Source organism: Poecilia reticulata, chromosome 13 (genome assembly GCF_904066995.2).
Source record: "Poecilia reticulata chromosome 13, P_reticulata-male-v2, whole genome shotgun sequence".
NCBI lineage: Eukaryota > Metazoa > Chordata > Actinopteri > Cyprinodontiformes > Poeciliidae > Poecilia > Poecilia reticulata.
In genome coordinates this window covers 27,216,643-27,229,748 of record NC_088842.1, presented here as the reverse complement: position 1 = coordinate 27,229,748, position 13,106 = coordinate 27,216,643, and the positions used below count along the sequence as shown (strand labels likewise).

The following is a 13,106-nucleotide window of genomic DNA, read 5'->3' as shown; positions in this document are numbered from 1 at the left end:
GCTGTGGACTCATTACTCAGGCTAGAGTGTTTCCTTTTCTGAATGTCAAAAGAGTATCATAAACCTTGGGAAAAATTTTGCTTTAAACTCAGTGACTTTTTTTTTTTTGCAAATGAGAAGAAATATCACCTTTTGAAATATTCACATTAATAAATCTTGCATTCTTCTGACCTCCAGGATTTGAGGGAAAGTAATGTTTACTCCCATCTTTTTCCATATTGCCATTATACTTCCAAACATTTAGTGTATGGATTATCATATTTCCATTTGCAAGGTCTTTCCACAGAAATATTTGCCAGTTTTTTTCTGAATAGAAAAACTGGCAGTTGTTCTCTGATGTTACCTAATGTTACATCAGCATCCAAGTATGGTAATGGGAATGATTGTGGAGGGGTGTCACTCAAAAGGCTCAATTTATTTTGAAAAACAAACAAACATGCCCCCCAAAAAAGCGAGTTTACAGTTTATGAACTTGGAAAACAATTGAGAGGCTGATTATGATTTATTAATCTGGCACGGTTTTAAGACTAATCCTTAAGACTATCCTTTAAAATGTGTTATTTTTTAAATGGAGAAAGGAGGTAAGAATGGGAATGATAACGCATGTTAAGATTGAAGAGAACAGATAGAATTTTACTCCTATTAGAAAAGTTTTTTGCTCTGATTTCGTAGAGTAGGTTGCTGGATGTCCAAGTTGTTTACGTTTATTCTTTGTAAGGGAAAACTTCTGATCATTTGCCACTGACTGGCTTTGTGTGAGCCAAAGAAAAAATATATTTTTAGCCATGCATATTCACTATAAGAATAAATGATTAAGAACTTCCAATGAGATAAAGAAAAAAAAATACTTTTTAACCAATTTGAATGATGAATGAATTGGACTCCTTTGTTTGCTAACTATGTAATTGGAATGGAATCTGACTTAAGACAACAGGTGTAAATTTGCAAATAAATTGAACAAATTGACATTGGGAATGAATTTGAATTTAATATACACCTTCCAAACTGTAAAGGGAAGTCATTACGGAGCATTTGTCATTCCCTTGTGCCAATGTTTGCCCCCCTCACTCTCCCCCCCTTTTTTTCTTTTCTTTTCTAAAAAACTCTAACAATCGTTTCTTAAGTGTGACAGATAATGGAAGAATAGATTGGAGCAAATGTGAGCAGACATGTCCGACAGATCCGTCCATCTTTTGTCTGTACCCTCTTGTCCTGTCAGGACTGCAGGGTGGCTATTGACTATAACATTTATGGGAGGAAGCTGGGGAACCCGAAAAGAATGCACACATTCATGGAGGGAACATGCAACCACTGCCATGTAGCCCACATTGCATTAAAAAAAATCCTAAAAAGCAAATAGCTGCATATGACATTTGTTTTGTATGCCATGTATTGCATTTGGATACAGTATTTTTTATGATAGAGGGCTAATGATGACAATTTTGATGACGGATATAATGAATGACTGCTGGCTTTGATGTTAAAAGCTTGCTACTGAGGAATTGCATGTTTCATGCCTCCTTCTGCAACTTCTTCAGAATAGCATCTTGTAATTCTCAGCAAGTTTTCAATTCAGGCTCTTGTGACGTTGTCACAAGCCGCTGAAAGCCCAAATGATTTGCGAGGCAGGACTGCGCAAGGACGTGCACGACTTTAAGGATGACTTGTGTAAAATCAAACAGATTCATCAGAGTGGATTATTTTCCAGCCTGTAGCGCTCTCCAGAGATTGACCATCTTTGGAACTGTAATTCTTTGACATGGAAAACAGCTGTTTTTGAATGATAAGTAACTGATATCCCAGGAAGGTGATGAAGCACATCTTAGACATACCAATACCAACCTATTCTCTTTATTTTTCAGGCTTTTTAAAGTTTTGAATCATTTTATCCTATTCAGCATTCTACCAGTCTGTCATTCTCTAGGGCAGGGAAGGGTGGACATGTCACACTTGTCAAGGTAAAGAAACGTGCCTCAAAACATTTTATTCAACAAGCATTTGCTCTAAAAATCATAGAATAAAATCACTTGCAGAGCTCAGCAAATGTTTCACCATTAAAAGACGCATTTCAACTTGCGGTAATGTTTGAACAAAGGTCGTAATGCAGAAAAAGAAAAAATCAGCTTCTTGTATCAAAATAGTTTCAATGTTATTTTTTAAAACCTAGTTTAAAAAAAAATTTCTCCCTTGTTGGTCAGCTTAATGCAATTTTCTCATGACTTGTTATCCCTTGAAAATCATTTCATCTATTTGAATGTCTGTTCTCATGATCAAATTCACATTTCTTTCCTATTTTTCCTAAAGGAAACTAATTATCAAGGTTATGTGTTTGTTGGTGTTTTCCAAACAATAAATATTCCCACAGGGTCTGTTCAGTGAAGGAAACAACACATTTTCAGATGAGATTTTTTTTTCTATCTAATTGATTTGAAGCAAAACATGCAGCTTAAACTGACGACTTGTCTTCTGATCATTATTTGCGTTGCATACAAGTTTAATTTAATTTTTTTTTTTAGTCTACATTTCCTTCATGTTTTATATGTAGTTGGACAGCATCTGCAAGATGCTTGGCATAAACTAGTGTACAGCTGCGGTGTGAATTCCTGCCGTTATCTTTGGCGGTGGCACAAAGACTTGGAAGGACTCAGGAATTCTGGATCGCCTTAAGCGGAGACTCTAATCAGCATGCGTGGGGCTTCAGCAAGGCATCTGGGCAGCCACATAATGTCAAGCAATTTTCTGTAAGTGAAGGAAACCTGATTTGGTGCAGAGTGGCTGAGTAGATGGGCTCTCTAAAATTACTTCGAAACATCTGAGTTTACATCAAATACAGCTTAGCTGGACTGAAGCATAACCTCCTGGCATGCACAGCATGGCACGCACACTACACTACGTCTAAGAGGTAATGCTTAGGGACAGAGACTACACTTTGGCTGACCTTGTGTTTCACTTAACACAGCTGAAAAAAGTGCTTGAGTTACTATATCACAAACCTGTAGAGTTAAAAACCAATGTTTTAGTTTGATAAATTTCTGCTTTGCTGCTCAACTGTTTTGAGAACAATTGTAGCAGAACTGCGAGAAGAAAAACAAATGGCGTAAATTTCACATTAACCATGTGTCAGTTTAATTTGGATTAACATGGGAGATGTTTCACACTTGTTTGGGCAACTAATGATTTAAAAGAATTGTGGTTTAGGTGATTCAAATGAATAATACCAGCAGGAGGCCACTTAGTTATTTCCCTTTGATCAGTAGCCACAGATAATCATATTGGAGAGTTAGTTGCCCCTAAACGGGGATCTGAATCACAATCAATGGAAATGGGGCGTTGTATAAACCTTTCTTGGACTTAATGTACAATTACTTCAAATTAGAAATGACATTTGAACAATGTTAGAATTATTTGTCTCCATAATTCCACAAAATACTGAACAGATTTTCAAAGGTATGTACATGAGTATAAAAATTATGTATTTAGGCATATGACAGTGGTTCACCAGCTTTTAACAAAAATATCAATTTACAACAGATAGGTCTTCCATAGTCTATAGTTTCTTTTATCAGTGATTAGTATTGTTCACATAGTTAGCATTATAATCTGTAAACATCACTCTGTGTGCATTTCTAGTAAATAGACCCTTACCATAATTTGGAAATTTCCAAAAAGCTGTCAACATTTCTATCCTCATCTGACCATGTTCTTGTTTAACCTTTTAGCATTTACTTTGTTTAAGGCTGAACATTTTGATTAGATCTAATAAAAATATATATGGGTTGCCGTTTGACAAAGAGTAATTAAAACATTATACCTTAACGCTGCTAAACAAATGAATCTAAAATAGACTTTCAGCCTTCCAGTAGTAAAGCCGACTGGTTTAACAGTTAAATTATACAAGTAACATGACCTGTTAAAACTACGTTTTCAGCGGCAATTTTTATTACTGGATTGGCCCTCTTGTCTTTTTTTTTTTTTTTTTTACAAAGTCAGTTTTGCAAAAGAATTTATTTCTATTTTACATAAGATGACTACTATTGGACAAAGCAGAATCTTGTCATTTTCGGGGCCACCACCATACATAACTGCCTTCACTGTTCACTGAAATTATCTTGTCATTTCCTCTTAAGGGCATTTGGATGTTAGCTGACATAAAGATGAAGTGCTTTCCCATCAAATGTTTACTTATGGGCAGATTGTCCTTGGAGAGTTTGCTGTGGGACGTTGGCAAAGGAAAAGCAGTGACCTCAGTCACGGCCAGCCGAGGGACTGAGGTCAGCTCTCACCATGAGAAGACAAACCTCTCAGTGGTTGGTTAAACTCATCACTGCAGGGACAAGCAGCACACAACAGAAATGTGTTTGACAGATGATGATGGGATGTTGTCACTTTTTTTTTTATCAGTTCAAATACAAGTAAGATGTAGGCTGAGTGCTCATGATTTACACCTCTGGCTGGTTGTGTTTGCCAGTACCCGATCTTTCTCCTTTGCTATGTTTCTCCTTTTCCAATTTTCTTTCTTATCTTTAGTCGGTGATGTCCTACTATCTGTTTTGTTATTGTGGTCTTCAACAAATTACATTAATCTTCCCTGTGCTTGTTCTCCTTTAGTCGTAGTCAAGGTTCAATTCATTCTTTAAAATAAAAATAAAAGTATTAAATCATTGTTTTTTTCTTCACTTTTGGCATCATTTATTATTTGCAAATAAGTGGATTTTTTTATTTTTATTTTATGTTTGTGATGAGCAAAAATGAGGCAATTATCCTCCTTCAAAACGTATGTGTCCGTCTGTTGCGTTTTTAATTTATGTATGTTTTTCAGTGTCAAGTGACAAGTGCTCTTCATGTGCTGCTTGGAAATTATTTATTTAATACTTGGATGTCTTCAGATTCATTAGGAAATAGCATTTTTCTTTTCTTAATCAAATCAGCAAAGAACCGCTTAGTCCAAAGCAATATATCAAAACCATTAGTCAGGCTTATTCAGAGTTATTAAAGTTAATGTTGTTATTGCTATGTGCGAGTCAATTTGTCAGATTCAAATTAAACCCTAAAAAAGCTCTAACATATTGAAAGTGCCGAACTGATTGTTTGTTTACTCTGTGACATCCCTTTGCTAAGTTAATTACAAATGGGACTTTGAAGGTTTATATGTTTTGAAATATAAAAGTGGACATACGCCATTATAAAAATTTGTAGTAATTTAACTAAAAAAAAAAAGGTGAAACTCATTTCATGTATATTCATGACACAGCTGTGTATTCCAGGTATTTATTTTAGTATTTTTTGAAAAAAGTCCCTTACAGCTAATAAAAACCCAAAATTCAATTTCTCAGAACATTAGAACAGTTCACAAGAATAATTAAACAATGGGCTTTTTAAAGTGGAATGTCAGCTTCCAAAAAAGAGTTTTAAAGAGACCCAGGTAGTTTTAACAGCAGCCTTCAGCTTGTGTACATTGTCGGTTCTGGTGTCTCTCATTTTCAACTGATTTTTTCTTTGTCTGAACTCGTTTAGGAATGACTCCCAACAGAGGGCACTGGATGACTCTACTCAATTTGTTCTCTTAGTTTCTTTGGTTGGTTAATGAGACATAGCAGGTACAACAGCAGCTCTTATGATTAAACCTGTTGAAGTATCAATATTAAATGTCTGGCACATTAAACCATGAGATTTTATTTATAGTATATAAAATGCATATAATCTTGCATTGAGGTGTTTGGGTTATTTTGTTGGTTCTCAGTAAAAGTTCTCTTAGGAATGTCAAAATGTTTTTCTTTCTCAGTAAAATTTATGGATATGCCTCCTGTGTGCTTGCAAACACTTTCCGTTCACAGGAATGAGATTCTTATCACTGTATCTGAGTTTGTCAACACTATTGCAGGAGAGTTGTAGATTAATAGCTTCCTACCCAAACAAAAACAGGTAACACCAAAGAATTGTGGGAAAGATGAACGAGGGCTAAAAACAACAAATTCTCCATTAGATCGGCATGCATCAACTTTGATGTTCCTGGTTTCCTCATCTGATAAGAGTTTTGTCACAAATTACCAGGAGATGACCTATTTTACAGATAAGCATTTTGTCCTTTTCCCACACTTCAGGTTGCCAATGACCTATTTTAAAGTCAAAAATAGTATTTTTTTTCTCCACAAGGCTTCAGTATAACCCCCAGCTATAAGTACTATATTGAGCAAAATTACCACTATTTTTACTTTGGTTTGCATTTGCTCATTTTGCTCTAAATTTTGAACACAGACGGCATGAAAAATCTTTTTCATTTAACTGGCAATAAATAAAACATTTCAGAGACACATGGGCATGGGCCAGCATTTATCAAGAATGTACAGTGGATAAATACACGAGCATGACTTTGATGAGCCTGTTTAATACACATGCTCATGCAATGTTCATGGCTTTAACCCTTCAGAGTCAATTGACGCGTATCCGAGTCTTTTTTACATGTCTGATTTGGCGCGTCGTAGCAGCAAGACTCCGCCTCCCCCAGTCTCACTTTCTACTGGTGTTTAAAGTGCACATGTTAAACTACACAACAGTTTTTAAATTGTGTTAATAGGCCAAGTAAAACCGGAGTTATGCTTAAATATGTAAACCATATTTGTTTCAATTAGCGAAATTGTAAAACCCGCTCCGTTCCACAGTGAGACGGAGCTCTCGCAACACAAAGAATACAACAGATCCCCTCACTCGAGCTCACGTATTCAACTGATAAGCATCTGATCACATTTTGTTGCAGATAAACGAAGGTAAGTGACGTAAGTAACGGCGCGAAAAAGTAAAAAAAAAAAAAAAAAAAGTAACGCGGGAACGGAGAACAGAAAAAAGAGAGGCACGTCAACAGATAGTTGTGATATCAGACGATCAGTAAAATCTACCTCGTAATTTGTATTTCGGACATTGTATTTTGTTTTTTCTGTAAAGAATGATGAGAAGAATGAATGTGGGGCAGGCAGCAAAGCTCTTTTTTGAGCTCTAAGATGAGGGAGACTCGCAGTCTGAGTCTGAAGCAGACAGCGAGGATTCTGATGACAATGTAGCGATTCGGTCATTCATATCAGGAAGAGAGAGAGAACATGGGTATCAGGAAGAATATGAGGTAGGGACAAACGTAGGGACAAACATAGGGACAAACGTAGCTAAACGAAGATCGAAACTGAGAAGTAGGCGGCGATGTGCAACTGCGCGGTCTCGATCACCGAGAGGTGGCGCTGCTGAGCCACTCCCCCACAGTGATCCCTGGAAGACGGAGGAGGATCCTGACAGTGTGCCGGGAGTAAAGCAGGTTTCAGCGACGGCGAACACCCGGTGTCCAAATAAACAACCTGTCTTCTCATAGTCCAAAAGATCTTTTTTTTATTATATTTTGCCACTGACAGTGAAAACAATTTGCCTCAACACAAACAAAAATGCAGCAAAAAAATACTTTAGGGAAAAAGTACAAATGGAATGACATTGAAATGGAAGAGCTGTACAATTTTTTTGGTCTACTGACCAAAAAAATTGGTCACTGCCCTGAATACCCAGTATTCAGGGCAGTGAAACTACCCTGAATACTGGGTAGTTTCACTGCCCAGTATTCAGGACTATTGGAAGCAAAACAATATTTTGTCTGTGCCCCTTCCATGCAAAGTGATGTGTTTGTGCACAAATGAATGAATTACCTACATTTTGTTGATGATAATCTTCTAAACATGAGTTGTTTCCTGTATTTGTACATATTGATTTTGAAATTTATAGTGTGCTAAAATTGCCAGGAGAAGTAATTCCCAGGATTTAAATATATTTAGGAAAGTTATACATTTTTTGGAATCTTGATTTGATATGTTGTAAATAGTAGCACAGGAACGAATGGATTACCTACATTTTATTGATAATAATTTAATATACATGAGTTGTTTGCTATATTTGTACATACTAATTTTGAAATATAGAGTATACTTTAGAATTCTAAACCATAAAACATATTTGTTATACATATTTGTGGGTTTCACAGTGACAAAAATAAAAACTTTTCCTACTCGAATTTTCTTTTTTTGTGTGATTTTAGGCCCAAAATGCAATGTCAGTATGTCCAAATGACAAAAATATGTGTAAATTGACAAAGTTCAGGCTGTCCTGAAAAAAATGATAGCACATAAAGCAATATTAATGGTTTTTATTAAGAAATATAAAGGTAAAATCAAAAATTAGTCAAAAACGGCCATTTAGAACACTGACTCCCAAGGGTTAAAAATATGATAAGAACGATCATGAAATTGTTATCTGTTACCTGAGTAATGTCACACTAAAAACTGGTGGGTAAAAAAACAACACCACCACCCAATAAGTTATTTTGCTGACCTAGTCCTTGTTAGATAAGAACCGATTCAGGCCTTGTTTGATTTAGAAACGGCACTGTAGGGTTCAACACGTCATACTGTGTTAGGTTTTTAATACAATAAATAAGTTGAAGCAGCTTCAAAGGACCTTGTGAGTAACTATCTGTTGTTGAGGCTCAGTGAACTCAATTATTTCACATTTTTATTTGATGATAAACTTTTATTGCAAAAAGGTGACATGCCATAGTGACTGCTGAATTTATTTTATGACCCAATGAATGATTATCCTTTAGAAGAACCCTTGTCATAAAAGGAAAACGCTGTGGAAGCTCTTGTATTTCAATTTATGCTTAGTCCGACAGTTTTAATTCTAGCTGTAATTCCTAAAAACAGCTCTCTCCAGTTCTCCACACACATGGCCACTTCAGCCCGGCCTCTAACTCATATGTACTTAAGATCTGAGCTGGATTTGAAAACTTAATTGAGATCACATTGTTTCAAACGCTCTTGTGCCCTTTAGCATCATTGCCAACTATCATCCATGTCATTTACTTTAGTGAGTCTCCAACCAACAAGCTGCATATCTTATAGGCATGCTAAGTGGGCCTTCATGACAACTGGAAAAGGGAGTCAACAAAAGTTGCATTCCAAACAATTCTTTACTAAAAGTTTGCTATTGGTATTAATGACATAAAATGCATGCTATCAGAAACTCTACATTCTGTGTCGATCTTTTCATGTAGCATCAGCCAACATTGGTAGACAGATTAAAAAACGATAGCAGTCAGCTTTGAGTAAAAGCAGTCGAATAAAAACTACTCATGTTAAAATTTCTGATTTCTTTTTGACTGACATAGATTGGTCTGACATTTAAAAGGGCAAATTGGCTTGAAAGGTGTAGAATAGATGAACTGAAGTTGCTAATTTATAACACATTATCCAAGACTACCAAAGAGTATGTTGGAAAAGAATAACATAACTAAACAAGTCACATTTGGGTAAAATTAATAACAACAAAAATTGGTTTAATTCTATTTTAAATATTATCAGAGAAAAGCAGATAGTCCATTAAACGCTGGCCCATTGTTCCACATTCACTCTTCAGTATTTTAACACTTCTAATGCTCTCACTCTTTGCTGGTTCTTCCTGTTAAACCTGGATTATCCTGCTGGCTTTTTATTCTGGATTCTTGTTTTTGTTTGGCTCTGGCTCCCTGTGTTCTTGTGATTTTTGTAAGTTTTTTAGTTTACTGCCCAGTGATAGTTTGATGTTAAATGGGGACGCTAGGGACCTGCCCCACTGTTTTGAGGGACCAGCTTTCCCTTCACAGCTTTTGCTGTTTTATCCAGTATTGTGTTCCTATCTAGAAAAGCCTTTTTTTATTTCATAAAAAATATATATATATTTATAATATAAATATATTGGTGCCATAACAGCTGTAGTAATGCATTTTGCTCAGCTTATTTTTGAATATTTAAACAACAATTCAATTCAATTCAATTAAAGTCACATTGTCCAGTTATCCAGCTTAAAGTAAACAAAGAATAAAGATGCTTCAAAACTAGCAGGACAGACCTAAAAACAAAAATGGACATTGGGATTGTTGAATATTTAAATTTAGCAGAAAATCGCATATATTATATCTTCTACCCCATGACAGACTTGATCTCACATCTAGATTAACATACAACATTGTTTTCTCTTTTTTTAGTTTACAAAAGATGCAATCACTTATACATTCATCCATTGTATATAGCCGCTCGTCCACAGAAGGTTGCACAGACTATCTTAGGACAACACACAGACACATTGGATAAAAGTCATGCACACACACACACTCACACATGCCGTCACAATCATATGCAATTTAGAGACCAATTAACCTCAGTCATATTTTTTGAATGTGAAAAAAAATATTTCCTTTCAGCAGATAAAGGTTCACCTCAACTGCAAAAAATATCAGAGCCATGCACAAGACATTGGAATGTTGGTATCTAATATTTTCGTTTGTAGCAAAGGACCCCTATTTAAGCCTGATTAACATATTCTGAAATAATGCGTAACATGTAATGAATGTGCATGAAACAAGTTATCAATTTTTAATTCACGCTTGATTACTTATTCATTCTTTTTTTGGAGTGCACCAACTATTTTCATCATTTCATAATAATTCACAATGCCCTGCTTGTGTTTACCTAGTATTCTAATAAAGTTACAGCTGTATAGTAGCAGTATTGTTATATAAGATCATTCTTAACAAGAACTAGCTATGAGTTTAGTCCATAGAGGTTAGAATTGAATTAATTCATTTCATTCCTGCCCAGAGCCATCAACATCTACGGCAACTCTGTGAATAATTTTGAATTAATATAAGCTACAACATTTAATTTCCCTTTGGGATTAATAAAGTATTTTTGAATTTGAATTGAATTTATTCTCACCACCTAAACATTGTGAAAGAAATTCGCGATCCCAACATAAAGCAGTTCAGATTCATTCAAGTATTTTTAATGAAAGGAAGTGTTTTAGAAATAAAATCCAGACAAAATTCTCTCATTTCAATGCTTTAAGTGTTAGAAAGCAAAAAGAGTCTGCAATGTGTCCTTTGTAAATTTGTCTAAGATAATTTTGTTGTTTAGTGCAGAATGCACTGTTCCTCCATCAACCATTGTTATTGCTTCCTTCAGAGACTGTTTAGCTGCAACTGTGTAATATAAGAACTTTGTTGTGAGGCAGTACATAAAAACTCAATGCCATTACCATAAAAGTTTTTTAAAATATAACTTGCTTGTTCGAAAACACAGAATTATGATTTAAAAATTAAAAATAAAATAAAAAAAAACACATAACTGAGCTACAACTTTGTTGGACAATTAAAGTTGAACCACCAGTAATCTAACTCAGTGTTTATTTACTACTTAATTTATCTACGGACAAACTCTCTGTCAATAAATCATTTACGTAATGCAAAAGTGAAGTCATTTTGCACAGGTGCAGCTTGCACATTTGAACTGAGAGTTAAAAGCCATCTTTGTAACACGTTCAAGTGCCGTTTTATTCCCCCAGATATATCCAATGTGAGGGAGCACAGCAGGGGGGGCTGCTCGCTCTTCCCATTGGTTTGGAATGAAAGAGCTCTTAGTTTCAAACATGCACTGAATAGTTGAAGTGCCAAGCTTAATGCCCCATCCAACACCTTTCTAAGAACTTTTTTTTGGGGGGGCTGAGGGGGATTTGTGAAAAAGCTGTTTAAAAATTGCCTATCCATTTAAATGGCAATGTTCATCTTCATCATATTTAAGGAAGTAATATGAATTTTCTATCTCAGGATGTGAGTTATTTGCTGATTTAGAGTTGAGAGAAAGCTGTTTGACCAGAACACAATGCAGAATTGCATAACCTAAAGGACTTATCATGTTCCTGTTTCCCCAGCGGTTGCCCTGATCTCTTTTATTGATGTTTTTCTTTCAGATGTAATGAAAGAAAAAATGTGAATATAACTGTTACACACAGAGTAGTTTATCCTATCCTTTCATTTGTTCAGATTTGTACTTTGATTATCAAATCAAATATGACTATTTGCACAAAAATATATGAGCATACAAAAACAGTGATTATATTTAGTGGAGCAGCAAATTAATTTGCCATTATTTTTCCACAGGTGCTCTATTTGGTTGGTTGACAGCGACTATTGCAAATCACTGAAAGGAATAGTGATTTGCTTTCACTATTGATTTTTGAAAGCAAATCAGTAGTCCAATTTGCTTTCACAATCGGGAAGTGGTGTAAACCTAATATTCATAATCCCCCTGTAAAAGCCCTTTGTGTAAAAGGAATAAACATTATGAAACAACAATACCGATCAACGTCACAGTGTTTTTTAAACGACAAGTTTCATTGTAATAACAGTAAAATAACTCGCAGAACAAAGGTTTTGCAAGTGTCAAACTGTGTTATAAATAATCTTGATTAAAGTTGGAAATATTCACTGGACGTCTGATCAGTCTACATGTGCAACACTGCATATACTAGTGATTGTTAAATCCAATCCAAACTCACCAGAGCAGCCTTTTGGATTAGCAACAAATCAGACATCAACTTGTACGTCATCAGTTTACATTTTTCTTGAATTGTGCGTACTGCCGGGGGTTGCCTATTCCTACATAACAAGCAAGAAAGTGCTTCCGAGGCACAACTTGCTGCTCTGGACAAAAAGGCATATTGCTCCTGTAAAAAAGTGGCTGGTAAAAGGCACTGTTTGCAAGAGGAAAATATTTGAATTTGTTTGCTTGGTAAATTACATTTTACCTCAGACTATGCAGTTTTACACTAAAAGCAGTAGGATACATGCCACTTAGCAGACTGGTAAAGAATTTGCCCCAATGCACACTTAAGAGGCCGACATGTTTAAAATATAGTAGTGAGCATTCAAATCAGTGATTAAGTTAACAACATAGTACCTATTGTTTATTCAGTTGTGAGCAGATACTCAATAATCTCTTAATAAGCCTTTTGTTTCACAATAAACAGAAAGTTTATTGTGAAAATGAGCCTAAAATAAAAGATTGTGTCAAAAAAATGTTTAAATGTTCAGTTCTGATAAAAAAATAAAAAATAAAAAAAAGCTAGCAAATCTGACTTTGACTCTTTGTGACAGCTTAGTTTCTTTTTCAGTCCATATGACCAAAGATACTAGTTATACAGAAAATTCTGCAGACATGTTCCACCATTATTCACAGAACTTTTCAGCTTCTCTTTACCACAGGGAA

At 35.2% G+C, this 13,106-nt stretch overlaps 1 protein-coding gene across 4 annotated transcripts in view; it reads left to right on the top strand.

The window, feature by feature from the left end:
- The window catches only part of LOC103474999 (cell adhesion molecule 2-like), a 153,467-nt gene that overhangs the window by 88,671 nt on the left and 51,690 nt on the right, over nt 1–13,106 (top strand). The window lies entirely within an intron of this gene.